Here is a 16755-nt window from a genome sequence, read left to right as displayed (position 1 = left end):
TTTGCAATTATTTTCCTCACTCGCCCGGCGAGCTAATTGCTCCGCCAGGCGAATCACACCAGTCTGCACTTTTTATTTCTTCAATTGCTTCTCTTTTTATTGATCCAAAATTGCATCCTTGAAGCTTTATTACTCAATGCTCCATACATGCTCAAATACCTACAAAATGAATGAAAAACTATTAGTCGGTACATAAATGAATCAAAAACTCGATTAAACGCAAAAGCATATGTATGTAATATACACTAAAACTAGTCTAAATTGAGGAAAAAGAGAAAATAAGTGCCGCAAAACTATACACAAAATAACTACAATTTGGCACTTATCAAACTCTCCCCAACTTAAACTTGTTTGTCCTCAAACAAGAAACAAACAAAACTCACTCAAAAAAAAGTTTGTCCTCAAACAAAACTAAACAACTCGAAATGACAAAAACGATCAATCAAAGAATCACGAAACGACAAGTTTTAAAGAAGGAAACAAATGTATGGCTCAACCGAAAACGGTACACACAAAGTATACTACTTACCACTACTTTGATGATAACATAAAAACATGAAACGAATGCTAAATACAAAATTTATGCCAAACATTCTAAAACAATGCAAGTTCACATATGAATCACACCTAGCAAAAAGAATCATCGGTAGATGAAAAACACAAAATGAAGAATTTTCACTCATCCAACAATCTTGCAAACAATAGACAAAATTATGCATTTATCTCAAAAAAATTCACATTGACACTTGAAAACATAAATCACAAGGGCTTTTCAAGGTTGTAATGTGGTCGGGTAAACAAAAAGGGATGATTCCTAAAGCTAATCGAAACAAAAACTTGCCTAATTCTAAGGGAGATATAACTTCCACAAAGTTTCAAACAATACAATTTCAATCCACTTCTTCTTTCACATCAAGTGTCACACCAAGCACAAAACTTATTAGCACAATTTATTCCATACTCTTTTTGTCTTACTATTTTTCAAAGCTTTTCCTCTTTCTTTCTTTCTTTTTTTTCTTTCTATTTTTCTCCTTCTTTCTTTTTCTTTTTTCTTTTCTTTTTCCTTTCCTCAACACATACTCAACCAACCAAACAAGCACATAATCAATGCTCTCCCCAACTTGAATTCAACCAACGTTATACAATGAATACTCCCAACTTTCTAAGGCAAGGTAAAAACTCATACAACAACAAAAGGTTGAGGGTTCAAGAAAAAACAACAATCAAAATCCACCAAAAAGCAAACTAATTCTCAAGTTCAAAAAGCGAAATGGATAATGACAAAAATCTCAAAGGGGTTAACAAAAGATCACACACTCACAAGGTGAAATGAATATATGGCTAAGGTAGTTGTGCTCAAAATGGAACAAAAATGCCTTGATCATTTTTATGCTTTCACAGAGTCAATACAAACAAAAGATTAAACATAATAACATCTAGTTAAAACAAGAATTGTGGTCTCCCGCATATGTAAACAATGGAAAGCTTCCTCACAAAAAGGTTGGGAACTAAAGTGATTCACAAATTAACAAGTATACGAAAGAATGAATGGCATACAAGTTGCAAAAAGCCTAAGTATCATGAATATGCTACATCTAGAAAGCGATAAACACATACCTCGAACGTGTACAAAATGTTAAACTCTATCATTACCATACATCTGCAAGTCGCAACGATCAAACTTGACAAATCACCAATTGCGGCCTCAAGCTATCGAGCCAAACTTTGATCACAAACATTCGAAAACAAAAGAAAAATTATAAACAATTTAAAACCGTTTAGATGCCTCCCAACGAGCGCTTGTTTTACGTTGTAAGCTCGACGCCTTTATTGGGCTCGGATAGTAACTTCCTCCATCATGCCATCCATGGTGAGAATTCACCGCGCAACCTAAAGAAAGTGTCCTAACAAAGACTCAAACAAATGTTATAAAACAAGAATATTTACATCAATAAGTAAACAACATAAATGATAAGAAAACAAAAAGTCTGGTGAAATTAATAAACAAGTTGAAAAGTGAAGATTTGAAATTAAAGGACTATCCGAGTTCAACTTGTTTAATAAGTCAACCATACTAAAATAAAACAAGTATAACTATACAAAGTATATAAATTCACAAATGTACGATATTTACAACTCAAAAACAAAGAAACAATCGCAATGCAAAGCACATCCGCGGCAACGGCGCCATTTTGTTGTGGCGGTAAAGCGGCAAGCAACAAAAGTAATGGGTTATTATTCCCGGGTGATAAATTTATATCGTATCGTAGTCCACAGAGATGTGTTCCATTCGACATATTAATTCGTTCTTGAGTTTGGTTATCAAATGTGCAGGAAAGTAAATGTATCAACAAGAAAACTACTCATTCCTTAATAGAATAGAATTGTCAAGCTGGAATATGATCTAGTTCTCACAGACTTAAACTTATTGACCGAATATACTCAACTTGTAACCTATAAATGTTATCACATGTCAACAATACTACCCACAATATTATCTAAGTGACGATCTCTCAACCACCTAAACAACACATGAGATATCCAAACTTCCCGTAGATACCGATCTCTCAGACAAACACGACCATTCAGAAGCATTAAGCACTGACACTAAGTGATACTAAGTGATTATCAACCTAATCCATCTCTACAATTAAGTTAATAGAAAATTATCCTAGATAAGCATTAGAGCCCTACATCTCCATAGCGACTCAAACACATAGCAACAAAGCAAAAATCCAAGATAATAATCCACAAAGATATGAAAGCAAGCTTTATACAACATAATGATCAACAAATATACATGAGTTCAAAGGAGATACATACAAACAACCCAACAATGGAAATTACAAAAAGAAGAGAGAAAGAGAAAGCAAACATGTCTTGGTTTGTCAACACCAATTGATGAAGAATACACTCCCAATCCACCAATTGCAAGATCCAATGTTGTTATCCACTCCTAATCTACCAAGAAATAAGGTGATGGAGTTGAGAGAACCCTAAAATTGGCCTCCCAAAACCATAACCCTAAAAATGAAATGAAAAGAAACTATATACACAAATCTGTCCCGACGCGTTCGCCCGGCGAGCCAATTGCTCCGCCCGGCGAACGGCTTATTTCTGGCCACACAGCCTGCGCCACATCATCAAGTGGCAAAAATATCTATTTTCGCCCGGCGAATGAATTGTTCCGCCCGGCGACTCCTTCTTCTTCCGCCCGGCGAACGAGAGGCGGCCCAAGGCAGAAACTTTGCAATTATTTTCCTCACTCGCCCGGCGAGCTAATTGCTCCGCCAGGCGAATCACACCAGTCTGCACTTTTTATTTCTTCAATTGCTTCTCTTTTTATTGATCCAAAATTGCATCCTTGAAGCTTTATTACTCAATGCTCCATACATGCTCAAATACCTACAAAATGAATGAAAAACTATTAGTCGGTACATAAATGAATCAAAAACTCGATTAAACGCAAAAGCATATGTATGTAATATACACTAAAACTAGTCTAAATTGAGGAAAAAGAGAAAATAAGTGCCGCAAAACTATACACAAAATAACTACAATTTGGCACTTATCAAACTCTCCCCAACTTAAACTTGTTTGTCCTCAAACAAGAAACAAACAAAACTCACTCAGAAAAAAGTTTGTCCTCAAACAAAACTAAACAACTCGAAATGACAAAAACGATCAATCAAAGAATCACGAAACGACAAGTTTTAAAGAAGGAAACAAATGTATGGCTCAACCGAAAACGGTACACACAAAGTATACTACTTACCACTACTTTGATGATAACATAAAAACATGAAACGAATGCTAAATACAAAATTTATGCCAAACATTCTAAAACAATGCAAGTTCACATATGAATCACACCTAGCAAAAAGAATCATCGGTAGATGAAAAACACAAAATGAAGAATTTTCACTCATCCAACAATCTTGCAAACAATAGACAAAATTATGCATTTATCTCAAAAAAATTCACATTGACACATGAAAACATAAATCACAAGGGCTTTTCAAGGTTGTAATGTGGTCGGGTAAACAAAAAGGGATGATTCCTAAAGCTAATCGAAACAAAAACTTGCCTAATTCTAAGGGAGATATAACTTCCACAAAGTTTCAAACAATACAATTTCAATCCACTTCTTCTTTCACACCAAGTGTCACACCAAGCACAAAACTTATTAGCACAATTTATTCCATACTCTTTTTGTCTTACTATTTTTCAAAGCTTTTCCTCTTTCTTTCTTTCTTTTTTTTCTTTCTATTTTTCTCCTTCTTTCTTTTTCTTTTTTCTTTTCTTTTTCCTTTCCTCAACACATACTCAACCAACCAAACAAGCACATAATCAATGCTCTCCCCAACTTGAATTCAACCAACGTTATACAATGAATACTCCCAACTTTCTAAGGCAAGGTAAAAACTCATACAACAACAAAAGGTTGAGGGTTCAAGAAAAAACAACAATCAAAATCCACCAAAAAGCGAACTAATTCTCAAGTTCAAAAAGCGAAATGGATAATGACAAAAATCTCAAAGGGGTTAACAAAAGATCACACACTCACAAGGTGAAATGAATATATGGCTAAGGTAGTTGTGCTCAAAATGGAACAAGAATGCCTTGATCATTTTTATGCTTTCACAGAGTCAATACAAACAAAAGATTAAACATAATAACATCTAGTTAAAACAAGAATTGTGGTCTCCCGCATATGTAAACAATGGAAAGCTTCCTCACAAAAAGGTTGGGAACTAAAGTGATTCACAAATTAACAAGTATACGAAAGAATGAATGGCATACAAGTTGCAAAAAGCCTAAGTATCATGAATATGCTACATCTAGAAAGCGATAAACACATACCTCGAACGTGTACAAAATGTTAAACTCTATCATTACCATACATCTGCAAGTCGCAACGATCAAACTTGACAAATCACCAATTGCGGCCTCAAGCTATCGAGCCAAACTTTGATCACAAACATTCGAAAACAAAAGAAAAATTATAAACAATTTAAAACCGTTTAGATGCCTCCCAACGAGCGCTTGTTTTACGTTGTAAGCTCGACGCCTTTATTGGGCTCGGATAGTAACTTCCTCCATCATGCCATCCATGGTGAGAATTCACCGCGCAACCTAAAGAAAGTGTCCTAACAAAGACTCAAACAAATGTTATAAAACAAGAATATTTACATCAATAAGTAAACAACATAAATGATAAGAAAACAAAAAGTCTGGTGAAATTAATAAACAAGTTGAAAAGTGAAGATTTGAAATTAAAGGACTATCCGAGTTCAACTTGTTTAATAAGTCAACCATACTAAAATAAAACAAGTATAACTATACAAAGTATATAAATTCACAAATGTACGATATTTACAACTCAAAAACAAAGAAACAATCGCAATGCAAAGCACATCCGCGGCAACGGCGCCATTTTGTTGTGGCGGTAAAGCGGCAAGCAACAAAAGTAATGGGTTATTATTCCCGGGTGATAAATTTATATCGTATCGTAGTCCACAGAGATGTGTTCCATTCGACATATTAATTCGTTCTTGAGTTTGGTTATCAAATGTGCAGGAAAGTAAATGTATCAACAAGAAAACTACTCATTCCTTAATAGAATAGAATTGTCAAGCTGGAATATGATCTAGTTCTCACAGACTTAAACTTATTGACCGAATATACTCAACTTGTAACCTATAAATGTTATCACATGTCAACAATACTACCCACAATATTATCTAAGTGACGATCTCTCAACCACCTAAACAACACATGAGATATCCAAACTTCCCGTAGATACCGATCTCTCAGACAAACACGACCATTCAGAAGCATTAAGCACTGACACTAAGTGATACTAAGTGATTATCAACCTAATCCATCTCTACAATTAAGTTAATAGAAAATTATCCTAGATAAGCATTAGAGCCCTACATCTCCATAGCGACTCAAACACATAGCAACAAAGCAAAAATCCAAGATAATAATCCACAGAGATATGAAAGCAAGCTTTATACAACATAATGATCAACAAATATACATGAGTTCAAAGGAGATACATACAAACAACCCAACAATGGAAATTACAAAAAGAAGAGAGAAAGAGAAAGCAAACATGTCTTGGTTTGTCAACACCAATTGATGAAGAATACACTCCCAATCCACCAATTGCAAGATCCAATGTTGTTATCCACTCCTAATCTACCAAGAAATAAGGTGATGGAGTTGAGAGAACCCTAAAATTGGCCTCCCAAAACCATAACCCTAAAAATGAAATGAAAAGAAACTATATACACAAATCTGTCCCGACGCGTTCGCCCGGCGAGCCAATTGCTCCGCCCGGCGAACGGCTTATTTCTGGCCACACAGCCTGCGCCACATCATCAAGTGGCAAAAATATCTATTTTCGCCCGGCGAATGAATTGTTCCGCCCGGCGACTCCTTCTTCTTCCGCCCGGCGAACGAGAGGCGGCCCAAGGCAGAAACTTTGCAATTATTTTCCTTACTCGCCCGGCGAGCTATTTGCTCCCCCGGGCGAATCACACCAGTCTGCACTTTTTATTTCTTCAATTGCTTCTCTTTTTATTGATCCAAAATTGCATCCTTGAAGCTTTATTACTCAATGCTCCATACATGCTCAAATACCTACAAAATGAATGAAAAACTATTAGTCGGTACATAAATGAATAAAAAACTCGATTAAACGCAAAAGCTACATATTGTATGTAATATACACTAAAACTAGTCTAAATTGAGGAAAAAGAGAAAATAAGTGCCGCAAAACTATACACAAAATAACTACAATTTGGCACTTATCATAAACTTAACAAAGGTAATTTGTTTGTGGCTAGAGGAAATAAGTTTTATAAACTATATTAGGCCAAAGCTTTGGTTGCTAGGGACAGTGTAAACGCTATCGACATGGAAGCATCTTTGTGGCACCGTCAGCTTAGTCATATTAGTTAAAACAGGCTGAATGTTTTAGCCAAAAATGATGTTCTTTTAGGATTAAAGGATGCGGATTTGGAGAAGTGTTCTCATTGCATGGTTGATAAACAAATTAGAGTATCCTTTAAGAAAGTCAAAGTTGCTTCAATTAGTATATTTTGATGTTTGTGGTCCATTAAATGTAAAATCTTTTAGTGGTACACTTTATTTTGTTACCTTGATTTATGATTGTTTCAGGAAACCATTGGTTTATGCCTTGAAGACAAAAGACCAAGTGTTGGAGAAGTTCAAATAATTTCATGCTTTTATTGAGAGGTCGAGGGACGAGAAGCTGAAAGGTGTTCCTGCTGACAATGGTGGTGAGTATTGTGGATCATTTGATGCCTATTGCAAGCTATAATACGGTGAACTGGCTTTCAAAAAAAATGTCGCGGTTAAGCAAGAGTCGCCACCAACTTTTATTTTATCCAATTTAAAGAAAGGCTAAAAGAACGGAAAAAGACCTTTTGAAAAGATTTTGAGTTCGGGGGGTAAGTTATACAAAGGGAAGGTGTAAGGCACCCTTTGCATCCATAGTTTTCCATGGGCTCTTAATTTCTTAGCTCACTTTGTTTTAAAAATGTTTGAATTATTTGAAAAGTAAGGTGTGAATAGAAATTTGAATAAAACTTTAGCTTGTAAATAAGCGTAGTCTTTTTGAAAAGTTTCTTTGAAAAGAAGTGGGAAAAGATTTTGAATTTGAATTTGAATTTGAAAAAAGAGCAAGCAATTAATAGCAACTACCCTAAGTTTAGAAATTTGTTCTTTTAGCTTTTCGGGCGAAAGGATCTATCCATACCATAAGAGGGTAGGAAGTCTTTCAATTGGATGTTGAAGGGTCATCGAGTTATCGTTCGCCATAAGACTGTCCCTTGCCATAAAGAGGGCAGGTAGTCTAAGGGAAGGATATAATAGTCATTTAAGATTTTTAGGCATCATGCAAGGATACCTTAGCAATTGGGACAATCATTCTTTATAAGGAAACCTCGAGGGAGTTTCAATAACTTTATAAGGCAACCTCGAGGGAGTTTCAATAACTTTAAAGGCAACAGGCAACATTGCTTTAGGTATCCTCGGAATCGAGGGACTTGACTATTTAGTATACTTAGAGGCAACAAGGCAACAATATAAGGCAACGGGCAACAAGAAGGGTTACCCTAAAGGTGTGTGGGTGCACAATCATGTGATTAAATTCAATTATTTATCTTGTAAATAATGTCAGCTACGTTCGATTAATTATCTTGCACTCCCTAGAATTACTAACCACAGCGATTAATATCATACGAAAATTAAAGGCAAAAAGATAAATGTCCTACGCTATTACAATAAACACATGCGGGGAAGGGGAATGAAAGCAGAAAATAAGAGGGAATAATAATTAGTTTAATCATCTTGATCTTGAGCCTTGATCTTCCTCGAACCCTTGATTGACTCTGATCATCTGAGAATTAACAGAAAATAATGGGGGCAAGATGATTTTGGTTACAAGTTGTATGATCATGTAAGGAATAAGCTTATCTGAAGCCGCGATGTAGTATTCATGGAAGACCATGATATTGTAGACATTGATAAGGTAGAGAAGACTACACCAAAGAAAGATATTAGTTTCTTTAATACTGAATATCCAATTCGATTACCTAGTCATAATTTAGATGCTATTGCTACTGATGATTGGAATGGTGAGCCATATGATTATGTTGATGACCAACAACTTGGAGATGAGGTAAATATTCCAATTAACGATGACGAAGGGGGGAGAAATATGTCAAAGGATGAGAATCTTGGTGAAGCTACATAATCATCTCAAGTTCAACTTGGGAGGTCTAACAGGCATAGACAACCTTCTGCAAGGTATAATTCTGAAGAGTATATGACCTTGACTGATGAGGGTGAAGCTAAGTGTTTTCAAGAGGCCGTAGAAAGTGGTATCATGAGCCTTTGGTTCGAGTGAAAGACTGTTTCACTTATATAAAAAGTACTTCCCACATGGTGGTGGGTAGGAGGTGTCCCGTTAAAGAGTGTCAACGGAGGTACAAGTGTATATGGATGAAAGAGCTTCCGCTTGAAGGACAGCACTGTGAATAGACTCACACTTGAGAATGAGTGTTGAGAATAACAAGTATGAGTTGGAAACTTTGATAAACAAAGAGTGGGAAAGTCTCACATTGATTTTATAAGTGAGAGAACTCACACATCTATCACCTTAAAGTTTTGGATGAGTATGAGGTATGTCACTCACAAGGTGTGTTGCTTGTAACACCCCGTACATATACGTTTAGAATAATATGTAGTGATGCTATAAATGGTACAAGAAACATACATAAGCGGAAAAAAAGACAAGAAATAAAAAATGTATACAAGTCAAATCTCGGTATAAAGTGTATACAATCAGCTTGTCTAAAACGTTGCACAACGGAAAGATAACGTCTGTCGAGGTCTTCCTGCCATTAACTCGTCATAATCTTCAATGTGAACCATCTAGCAATTCTTCTACTTCTAACCTGTTCCTGAAAAATCTTAAGATGATTGAGGTGAGATCAGAGTTATTAATCTCGGATAGCGGAGCGGTCTGCTCCAAAAATGGGAATAATGAGAATAGCGGAATACCGGATAGCGGGATATTTTTCGTTGATTTTTTAGAATTGATTATTTTTAAAATTAAATATATAAATAGTAAATAATCTATACAAATAATACAATCCCTATATAAGTTTTATAAAAATCAAATTAATAAAATAAAATTAATAGTTTAAAGATTAAATTATATAAACTATTCTCATTTTTATTATATTAAAGTTATTACTTTTATTAAATGGTTCACAGTAAGTGTCATTTTTATTATTAAAGATATTATTTTTATTAAATGATTTACAGTATGTGAGGAGATAAGGGTTATTTTAATTATTAAAGTTATTATTTTATTAAATGTTTTACGGTAGGTGGGTAGATAAGTGTAGAAATTAGTTACAGTTATACTCAATTAATTTTACAGTTGTTGATAATAAGATTGAACAAATGCATTATTTGACTTTTCAACTCTATTTTATATATAAAAAATAAACTCAATTAATTTTACAACTGTTCATAATAAGACTGAACAAATTCATTATTTGACTTTTCAACTCTATTTTATATATAAAAAAAAGAAATAAGCTTTTATTCTACCCCTTCATCTTCTCTTTCTTTTTAGTAATATTATGTTAGAACAAGATTTGTTCCTATCAATATTCTTGTTTTGATGATAACAATGTATATGAATTTTGTATAAGATAATGTGGTACTCTAATCCTTTGTATTTTCCATTTCAGGAAATATATAAAGAGTATGCACAATTCAGCGCAAGATGCACTGACTCAGAAGGTTCAAGATTGCAACATCAGAACATGCTCTCGCAAGACATCAGAAGATGGTCAAGTAGAATCAGAACATGGTCTATGAAGTATCAGAAGAACATGAGATCAGAAGCAGAAGCACTGAAGTTCTTATGGTATCACGCTCAAGCACTTCAAAGTCAGAAGACAAGAAGATGCTCTGCACCAAGCTGTTTGACTCTGATTATTCAAACGTTGTAACTACAAACATCATATCAGAAGCAAGTACAAGATGACAGGCTACGTTGACTCACAAAAGGATCGTTAGAAGCTATAAAAGGCAAAGTCAGTAAAAGCAGCAAAAGCAAGGCTCGAGGTAGTTTACAAAAGTGTGAAACATTAAATGCAGAGCTGTACGGAACACGCAATGCACTAAATGCTCCCAACGGTCATCTTCTCAAAAGACCTATAAATATGAAGTTCTGATCAAAAACAGATATATACAACTCTTGCAAAAATACTGAAACGCTGCTGAATTCATTACTTACGAACTTCATCTTCAACCTCACTTCACTTGTAATATCTTAGTGAGAGTTAAATTTAGAACTTAAGAGAAATATAACAGTTGTGATTATAGCTTTCTAAGAAGCATTTGAATACTCTTGTAAACATTTATTTTACATTGATTTATAAAAGGTTCCTAGAGTGATCAGTGAGATCAGTAGACTCTAGAAGACTTAGAAGTTTCTAAGTGGTTTATTCCTAGAGTGATCAAGTTGTGATCAGTATACTCTAGAAGACTTAGAGGGTATCTTAGTGGAAAACCATTATAATCAAGATTCATTAGTGGATTAAATCCTCAGTTGAGGTAAATCACTTTAAGGGGGTGGACTGGAGTAGTTTCGTTAACAACGAACCAGGATAAAAATAATTGTGTTAATTGTTTTTATCTTAAGATTTTTTAAAGTCACACTTATTCAAATCCCCCCTTTCTAAGTGTTTTTCTATCCTTCAATTGGCATCAGAGTGCCGGTTCTAGGTGCAAGCACTTAACCGTGTTAGAAAAAGATTCAGGAAGAGAAAAACGTTAAGTCAATATGGTTGATACACCAACTGCTGCATCAACTCCTACACCTGTTTCAAATGATCAACACAACAATGGAAATGGATATTCTAGACCACCAGTATTTGATGGTGAAAACTTTGAATACTGGAAAGATAGATTGGAAAGTTACTTTCTTGGTCTAGATGGTGATTTATGGGACTTACTTATGGATGGTTACAAACATCCTGTAAATGCTAATGGAGCAAAGATGTCAAGACAAGAAATGAGTGACGATCAAAAGAAACAATTCAAAAATCATCACAAGTCAAGGACTATTCTGCTGAATGCTATTTCTCATGCTAAATATGAGAAGATATCAAATAGAGAAACTGCCCATGACATCTTTGAATCATTGAAGATGACTCACGAAGGAAATACCCAAGTCAAGGAGACAAAAGCTCTTGCATTAATCCAGAAGTATGAAGCCTTCAAGATGGAGGATGATGAAAACATTGAACAATGTTCTCAAGATTTCAAACTCTAACTGCTGGATTAAGAGTGCTTGACAAGGGATATACAAAGGCAGATCATGTCAAGAAGATCATCAGAAGCTTGCCCAGAAGATGGGGCCCAATGGTGAGTGCATTCAAGATAGCAAAGAATATGAATGAAGTCTCTTTGGAAGAGCTAATCAGCGCTTTGAGGAGTCATGAAATAGAGCTGGATGCTAATGAACCCCAAAAGAAAGGTAAGTCTATTGCGTTATAATCTTTGAATAAAAAATGCACTAACGCTTTTCAGGCTGAAGAAGAAGATTCTGAAGAGTCCGAATCAGAAGAAGAAAAAAATGAACTGTCCATGATCTCCAGAAGGGTAAACCAACTCTGGAAGAGCAAAGAAAGGAAGTTCAAGAACTTCAAAAGTTCCAAAAAGCCTGAAAGAGGAGAATCTTCTAGTCTCAGAAGATCTGACAAGAAGAAGGTCACGTGCTTTGAATGCAAGGAGCCAGGTCATTACAAGAGTGAGTGTCAAAAGCTTCAGAGTAAGAAGCCCAAGAAGAAGTTTCAAAAGAAGAAAGGCCTTATAGCTACTTGGGACGATTCAGATTCATCAAAATCAGAATCAGACTCTGAAGATGAGCAGGCAAACATTGCGCTCATGGTCACTATTGATGATGGATCAGAATCTACATCAGAATCAGACTCAGACTCTGAAGAGGTATTTTCTGAACTATCTAGAGATGAGCTAGTTTCCAGCCTAACTGAAATTCTGGAAATCAAGGCTAAGCTTAGTATCAAATACAAAAAGCTGAGAAAGCTCTTTGCATCTGAAACTAAGAAGCTTGAACTAGAAAATTCTGAACTCAAAGAAAAAGTTTTAAAACTATCCAAAGATACTGAGTCATCTTCTGGTTTAGAAAACTCTATTCCAAGCTTGAACAATATTCTCAAGGAATATGACATGAGTTTCAGGAAGTTCTTATCTAGAGGTATTAATAGAAGTCAACTTGCCTCTATGATATATGCAGTTAGTGGACACAAGAGAGTTGGCATAGGCTATGAGGGTGATACCCTATACAAACTTGAACCTGTAAATGATATGAAAATCACATACAAGCCCTTGTATGATCAGTTCAAGTATGGCCACTCCCATGATATTAGGCTCACATCACATGCCAAAAGCTTTCACATTACACACACTAAGAAGCATGTGACACAGAATAAAAAATATCATGCTGCTCAAACTAAGGAGTATCATGTTGTACCTCCTGTTGTTTATCATGCAAAACTCAAGTTCAATCAGAACTTGAGGAGAACTAACAAGAAAGGACCCAAGAAAATGTGGGTACCTAAGGAGAAGATAATTTTTGTTGCAAATATCCTTGGCAGTAATGAAGACAAAGCAAAACATGTCATGGTACCTGGACTCGGGGTGCTCGCGGCACATGACGGGAAAAAGGTCTATGTTCCAAGACCTGGTGCTTAAGTCTGCTGGAGAAGTCAAGTTTGGAGGAGATCAGAAGAGCAAGATAATTGGCTCTGGAACCATAAGTATTGGTAACTCTCCTTCCATAACTAATGTACTTCTTGTAGATGGATTAGCTCATAACTTATTGTCCATAAGTCAATTAAGTGACAATGGTTATGACATAATCTTCAATCAAAAGTCTTGCAAAGCTGTAAGTTAGAAGGATGGCTCAATCCTATTTACAGGAAAGAGAAAGAACAACACTTACAAGATTGATCTTCAAGATCTTAAGAATCAGAAGGTAACTTGTCTTATGTCTGTTAGTGAAGAGCAAAGGGTTTGGCACATAAGATTATGCCATGCTATTTTGAGAAAGATATCTCAGATTAACAAACTTAATCTGGTCAGAGGACTCCCTAATCTGAAATATAAATCAAATGCTCTTTGCGAAGCATGTCAGAAAGGGGAGTTTTCCAAACCTGCATTCAAATCTAAGAATGTTGTCTCTTCCTCTAGGACGCTAGAACTTCTGCACATTGATTTGTTTGACACAGTCAAAACAGCATATGTCAGAGGGAAGAAATATGGATTAGTCATCATAGATGATTATAGCCGATGGACATGGGTAAAGTTCTTGAAACACAAGGATGAGTCTCATACAGTGTTCTTTGACCTCTACACTCAAATTCAATCTGAGAAAGAATGTAAAATAATAAAAGTCAGAAGTGATCATGGTGGCGAATTTGAGAACAGATTCTTTGAGATTTATTTCAAAGAAAATGGTATTGCCCATGATTTCTCTTGCCCTAGAACTCCACAGCAAAATGGAGTTGTAGAGCGAAAGAATAGGACTCTACAAGAAATGGCCAGAACCATGATTAATGAAACTAATATGGCTAAGCATTTCTGGGCAGAAGCAATAAACACTGCATGTTATATTCAGACTAGAATCTCCATAAGACCCATTCTTAATAAGACTCCTTATGAATTGTGGAAGAACAGAAAGCCCAACATTTCTTATTTCCATCCATTTGGATGTATATGTTATATTCTGAACACTAAATATCATCTGCATAAGTTTGATTCTAAGGCACAGAAGTGTTTCCTTCTTGGATATTCTGAACGCTCAAAAGGCTACAGAGTATACAATACTGAAACATTGGTTGTTGAAGAATCAATCAATATCAGATTTGATGATAAGCTTGGTCTTGAAAAGCCAAAGCAATTTGAGAATTTTGCAGATATTGAAATCTCTAACTCAGAAGCTGAAGAACCCAGAAGCAAAGAGACAGAAGATCAAGTTGCTGCTTCATTAGAGAATCTCAGAATTTCTGAAGAGCCAACTATCAGAAGATCTTCTAAACTCAACTCTGATCACTCAGAAGATGTTATCATTGGGAAGAAAGAAGATCCTATCAGAACAAGAGCATTCCTTAAGAACAATGCAGAATGTCAATTTGGTCTAATATCTCTTATTGAGTCAACTTCTATTTATCAAGCTCTGGAGGATGCTGACTGGATAATTGCCATGCAAGAGGAACTAAATCAGTTTACAAGGAATGATGTTTGGGATCTTGTTCCAAGACCAAAAGGATTTAACATTATTGGAACTAAGTGGGTCTTCAGAAACAAGCTAAGCGAAAAAGGAGAAGTTTTAAGAAACAAATCCAGACTGGTTGCTTAAGGCTATAGTCAGCAAGAAGGTATTGACTATACTGAAACCTTTGCACCAGTGGCCAGGTTAGAATCTATTCGCTTATTGATTTCTTTTGCCACTCAACATAACATCACTTTGTATCAGATGGATGTTAAGAGTGCCTTCTTAAATGGTTATATAGATGAGGAAGTTTATGTCCACCAACCTTCTGGTTTTGAAGACTCTAAGTCTCCAGAACATGTTTTTAAACTAAAGAAGTCATTATACGGATTGAAGCAAGCTCCTAGAGCTTGGTATGAAAGATTAAGTTCTTTCCTTCTGGATAATGGTTTCACTAGAGGAAAAGTGGATACTACTCTCTTTTGTAAAACCTTTAAAAAGGATTTTTTTTAATTGGCCAAATTTATGTTGATGATATTATCTTTGGAACCTCTAATGCTACACTTGGAAAGGAGTTTTCTAAGTCTATGCAGGCTGAGTTTGAAATGAGCATGATGGGAGAACTCAAGTATTTCCTTGGGATCCAAATCAATCAAACTTCTGAAGGAACTTATGTTCATCAGACCAAGTATGTGAAAGAACTTATGAGGAAGTTTAATCTTTCAGAAAGCAAAGAAGCAAAAACTCCTATGCATCCAACGTGTGTTCTAGGTAAGGATGAGGTAAGGATGAGGTAAGTAAAAAGGTAGATCAGAAGCTCTACAGAGGTATGATTGGATCTCTCCTATATCTTACTGCTTCTAGACCTGATATTTTATTCAGTGTTTGTCTGTGTGCAAGATTCCAATCAGATCCTAGAGAATCTCACTTAACAGCTGTTAAGAGAATTCTGAGGTATTTGAAAGGTACTACTAATGTTGGTTTAGTCTACAGAAGATCTGAAGAATACAACTTAGTAGGATTTTGTGATGCTGATTACGCTGGAGATAGAGTTGAAAGGAAAGGTACTTCTGGAAGTTGTCAATTTCTTGGAAGTCACCTGATCTCCTAGTACAGCAAGAAGTAAGCTACAATTGTCCTCTCTACAACAGAAGCAGAATATGTTGTTGCTGCTGGATGTAGTACACATATGCTCTGGATGAAGAGTTAGCTAGAAGATTATCAGATATATGAGAGTAACATTCCTATCTTCTGTGATAATACTTCTGCTATTTGTTTATCTAAGAATCCAATCTTACATTCCAAAGCTAAACATATTGATATTAAACATCATTTCATTAGGGACTATGTTCAGAAGGGTGTTCTTTCTTTAAACTTTGTTGATACAGACCATCAATGGGCTGATATCTTTACAAAACCCCTTGCTGAAGATAGGTTTAAGTTCATTCTGAAGAATATCAGTATGGATTTATGTCCAAAATGAAAGGATGAGAAGTTCTGATATATGGATTAGATTTGAAATGATCAGTTTTATTTTCTTATAAGAAGTTCTGATGTTGATCAGTTAGATATTCTGATTCTGTTATTGCTAACGCTTCATATGTCTAAGTTGATTTAGAGTTTCTTTTAAAGCAAAACAGCTGTCACTAGCTTTTCCAGAAGATGAACACGTGTTCACTCTATTTGGGCAAGCATGTGTGCATTTGATGAGACGCCGTCCTAGGTAACTGTGCAAATCATTTCAAATATCACGTTTTACCCTAACGTCACTCAACATTAAATGCATTTGATTCTCTGCATTTCTGTAATCATGTTCATTCAGAAACATATTGCATTTCATTTCAAATCCGTGCCTATATAAACTTATTCCCATAATACTTCATCTCTTTACATTCTCTCTC

This window comes from Vicia villosa, unplaced genomic scaffold (assembly GCF_029867415.1).
Source record: "Vicia villosa cultivar HV-30 ecotype Madison, WI unplaced genomic scaffold, Vvil1.0 ctg.000441F_1_1, whole genome shotgun sequence".
NCBI classification, from domain to species: domain Eukaryota; kingdom Viridiplantae; phylum Streptophyta; class Magnoliopsida; order Fabales; family Fabaceae; genus Vicia; species Vicia villosa.
Note: the sequence above shows the minus strand (reverse complement) of the source record.